Here is a 5,093-nt window from a genome sequence, read left to right on the forward strand (position 1 = left end):
GGTCCTCTGGGAGGGGAGGGAGAGGGAGAATTAGAGGAAGCATACTTAAATTCACACAGGACACCAGATAAGACAGGAGAAATACTCCAGATATAACAGACTGATCCTAGTCCCCCAACACATAAACTATTGCAGCATAAATACTGGAGGCTGAGACAGGAGGGGTCGGGAGACACTGTGACCCCGTCCGACGATACCCCCAGACAGGGCCAACCAGGCAGGCTATAACCCCATCCACTTTGCCAAATTACAGCTCCCACACTACTAGAGGGATATCTTCAAACCACCAACTTACTACCCTGAGACAAGGCTGAGTATACTGTAGCCCACAAAGATCTCCCTCACGGCACATGCCCGAGGGGGGCGCCAACCTGGACAGGAAGATCACGTCAGTGACTCAACCCACTCAAGTGACGCACCCCTCCTAGGGACGGCATGAAAGAGCACCAGTAAGCCAGTGACTCAGCCCCCGTAATATGGTTAGAGGCGGAGAGAAGGGAACCGACCAGGCAGAAACAGCAAGGGCGGTTTGTCGCTCCAGTGCCTTTCCGTTCACCTTCACACCCCTGGGCCAGACAACACTCAATCATAGGACCTACTGAACAGATGAGCCTTCAATAAAGACTTAAAGGTCAAGACCGAGTCTGCGTCTCTCACATGGATAGGCAGACCATTCCATAAAAATGGAGCTCTATGGGCTAAAGCCCTGCCTCCAGCTGTCTGCCTCCAGCTGTTTGCTTAGAAAGGACAATAAGGATGCCTTTATCTTGTGACCGTAGCATACATGTAGGTATGTACGGCAGGACCAAATCGGAGACATATGTATGAGCAAGCCCATGTAATGCTTTGTAGGTTAGCAGTAAAACCTTGAAATCATCCCTAGACTTAACAGGAAGCCAGTATAGAGAGGCTTGCACTGGAGTAATATGATAAAATTTTGGGGTTCTAGTCAAGATTCTAGCAGCCATGTTTAGCACTAACTGAAGTTTATTTAGTGATTTAACCGGGTAGCCGGAAAGTAGAGAATTGCAGTAGTCTAATTTAGAAGTGACAAAAGCATTGATGAATTTCTGCATAATTTTTGGACAGAACGTTTCAGATTTTTTGCAATGTTATGTAGATGGAAAAAAGCTGTCCTTGAAATAGTCTTGATATGTTTGTCAAAAGAGAGATCAGGGTCCAGAGTAACAACAATGTCCTTCACAGTTTTATTTGAGACAACTGTACAACCATCAAGATGAATTGTCAGATCCAACAGAAGATCTCCTTGTTTCTTGGGACCTAGAACTAGCATCTCTGTTTTGTTCGAGTTTAAAGGTGAAACATTTGCTTCCTTATGTCTGAAAAACAGGCTTTCAGGAGGGCAATATTGAGTATTCACCGTGTTTCATCGAAATGTACAGCTGTGTATCATCCGCATAGCAGTGAAAGTTAACATTATGTTTTCTGAACGACATCACCAAGAGGTAAAATATATAGTGAAAACAATAGTGGTCCTAAAAGGGAACCTTGAGGAACACCGAAACTTACAGTTGATTTGGACAAACCATCAACATTTACCATCTTCACGATTGCAGTCTCAGTGCTATGATGGGGTCTGAAACCAGAATGAAGCGTGTCATATACATTGTTTGTCTTTAGGAAGGCAGTGAGTTGCAACAGCTTTTTCAAAAATGTTTGAGTGGAATGGGAGATACGATATAGGCCGATAGTTTTTTATATTTTTTGGGTCAACGTTTGTCTTTTTCAAGAGAGGCTTTATTACTGCCACTTTTAGTGAGTTAGGTACACATCTGGTGGATAGGTAGCCATTTATTATGTTCTACATAGGAGGGCCAAGCACAGGAAGCAACTCTTTCAGTAGTTTAGTTGGAATAGGGTCCAGTATGCAGCTTGAAGGTTTAGAGGCCATGACTATTTTCATGAATGTGTCAAGAGATATAGGATTAAGGATAGGTCCTGGCAGTGTTGTGCAGACTCAGGACAACTGCGTTTTGGAGAAACACGCAGATTTAAAGAGAATTTGCTTTCTAATGATCATGATCTTTTCGTCAAAGAAGTTCATGAATTTATCATTGCTGAAGTGAAAGCCATCCTCTCTTGAGGAATGCTGCTTATTAGTTAGCTATGTGACAGTATAAATTTTTTTGGGGGGGGATTGTTCTTATTCTCCTCAATTAAGTTGGAAAAACAGGATGATGAAGCAGCAGTGGTGGAGTGCCTTTTTCATGAATCAATAAGTACAGTAAATCACCTTACATTCAATCATTTTTTATTGACAACCCAGGATTGTGTGATTGGATTGCAGATAGAACCTGATACCACCAAGTTAATTGGAGTTTAAGCAGAGAGAACATTCTGAGTTTTACTTTCCTTTAAAAAAAATCTGACACATCTCACATGTAAATGACCAACTAAAGAAAAACTCGGCTATCTAGCTGTCTGGCTGGACGGACCTAGCTGGCTGGACGGACCTAGCTATCTTGCCGGCCGGCCGGACCTAACTATCCTGCCGGCTGGAACTAGCTATCTGGCTGGTCGGTCGGCCGGACCTAGCTATCTTGCCAGTTGGACCTAGCTACCTAGTTGGCCTTTCCTATGTAGGCCTTTCCTACGCACTTCTCATTAGTTGGCATTCAGACTTACCTTTTGCAGGTCCGTAACAGACTTTGCAGGTGTGGTTCACTTACGTGCCCTGAATAGATTAACCCTCCCACTTGCTGGCCAATATTTTCGTGTCAAGTTTTCATTCAATATGGTTTTCAGTACATTTATCTAAAGCCATCCCTTTAGATGTGGTGTACCTTTAATTTAAATTTTCTCAACAGACTCACTATAATATATTGAGAGAACGGTTCAGAATATTAAGGATCAATTTAAAAAAGCCATGTAAATAAATACACACATATTTGTCTCCTTTTCCGCACCAATAGATTTGTATGTTATTTAGGGTTAGGAAAGTATTCATGAATAAAAATACAAAAATAAGTTTTGAGAGCCTTTACACACAAAATATATTGGTGAAACAAAAATACAGTGGTTTTATTCATCCTGAAAGTTGTCATATTCAATTGTTCAATTAGAAAGTTAGAAAAGTCAACAATAGGGGTTGAACAGTAGTCCTATAAATCTACCCTAACAATCCTCACTCATTTGGTCTGCGTTCCATAATGATTCAGATAGGCTACATATTCCAAATGATTGCACAAGTTGTAATACTATGATCCACTAATGCTACTGTAGTGATCCTCAGGAATAACCAGATCAACGTGACAAAGGAAAGAAAGGTAAACTGACTGAGGCAAAATATAAGTAAAGGGACAGTTATAAATGTGTGTGGGTATAACTGACAGTGGCTACCGATACTGGCTAATATGTAACATCAATAAAAAAATAAATAAATACAGTGAAAAGTCTGGGAATTTAATTAAAACATTATAGAAAACATAAGTGCACTCAGTTGTTTGTAGGTTTGGACACTATACTGTCATTTGTGCATGGCTACAGAAGCCTATAGCTTTTATCTCCGAAATTTCATTCCTGCAAGTTTTAAGGCCAGCATTTCATAAACTTTACAGAGGTATGCTTAATGCTGATAGGCTTCAGTTTGTTGCAAATGGCTGGTTTCACATTTGTCTCCAGCGATCATAACATAACATTTATCTAAAACAATTGTAATTTATATTTACAACATATCTGTAGACACACATCTTCCACACAAAAGTGCATTAAAGGGAATTAAGTTCCAGTTATGCGGGTATAACTTTGGTCTGAATCGGCCCCTATGTGAATGACTTATTTTTGAGGAAAAAGTCAGATAGAACCTTATAGTCCCAAGGTCAAGAGGTGTCAATGTCATTAGACTGTAGTAAGCTATAATACGCCTAAGTGCAGTAAAACGTTGTGTGATGCAAACCTTTTGACAGAATTCAGGTGACCTTGTCAATTATTCATTTTGGGGCCCATAGGCTACATTTGACATGTTACTTCTAAAGAGTAGCTTAGCCTGGTGATGAATAAATTCTTCAGTAAAATCTGTGAAATATCATAGCTAGTAGTGCGGCTGGTTGGGTTGTGTATCGGAGGACGCATGACTTTCAACCTTCGTCTCTCCCGAGCCCGTACGGGAGTTGTAGCGATGAGACAAGATAGTAGCTACTACAACAATTGGATACCACGAAATTGGGGAGAAAAAGGGGTAAAAATGCATATATATATATATATATATATATATATATATATATATATATATAAAATCATGATATCTGTGCATACGATTGTTTTTGAATGTGTACGTTATAATTCTACTGCCTTCCTACAGTTTTTGGAAGTAGTAGACATTGCCAGGCACATCCCGCCACATGTTCACGTAAGTAGGACACTTGTCTAACTTATGTGTCTCAGTATTCTCTGCACATCACTTCCATCAATGTTTGAATAAACGTGGGAAAAGTTTACCATAATTTAACAAATTATAACTACTGTTCTCCCGTCTTTACATATCTTGATTGTAGATGTTCAAATGCGACCTGTGGAGCAAGTGTCATAAAGCAGTCCTGCAGGGGGAATCTGATGCACCTTGATCATCTCAAAGAGGATTGAAAGTTGTTTTAAAGCTGTAGCATTGTGGAGGTTTTGAATTGTGATTTGGGGTCTGATCTGAAAATAAATATTTGCCATGAAAATTATTGTAGGCTACACTGCAGCCCCTTTACAATCTGATACTTGAGATTATGAGTTTAAATAAAGTACATTTTCTGTGACATTGTGGAACAACACTATTACAATTTTCCATCAGTAATTAGATATTTTTTTAATGAATGTGTTAAAAAAAAAAAAAAGGTTATATTTGAAGTGAATTTTGGGTTCGGAAGTTAATTATATAATACAGTAAACACAAGGTCCAATTAAACTGAATAACATGTTCTAGGAAAAATATTACAAAAAGAAGGCATTGAAAAGTAATGAAAAAACAAAATGTCTTATGTTGCATACCATAACACTAGAAAAATAATAAACAAAGTATAATGCAAGGATTGCACTCTTACAATCCAAGGAGAGCTATGTAAATCTGTGACGTACCTCGCTTTCGT

The sequence above is a fragment of the Oncorhynchus clarkii genome, chromosome 24 (assembly GCF_045791955.1).
Source record: "Oncorhynchus clarkii lewisi isolate Uvic-CL-2024 chromosome 24, UVic_Ocla_1.0, whole genome shotgun sequence".
NCBI classification, from domain to species: Eukaryota; Metazoa; Chordata; class Actinopteri; order Salmoniformes; family Salmonidae; genus Oncorhynchus; species Oncorhynchus clarkii.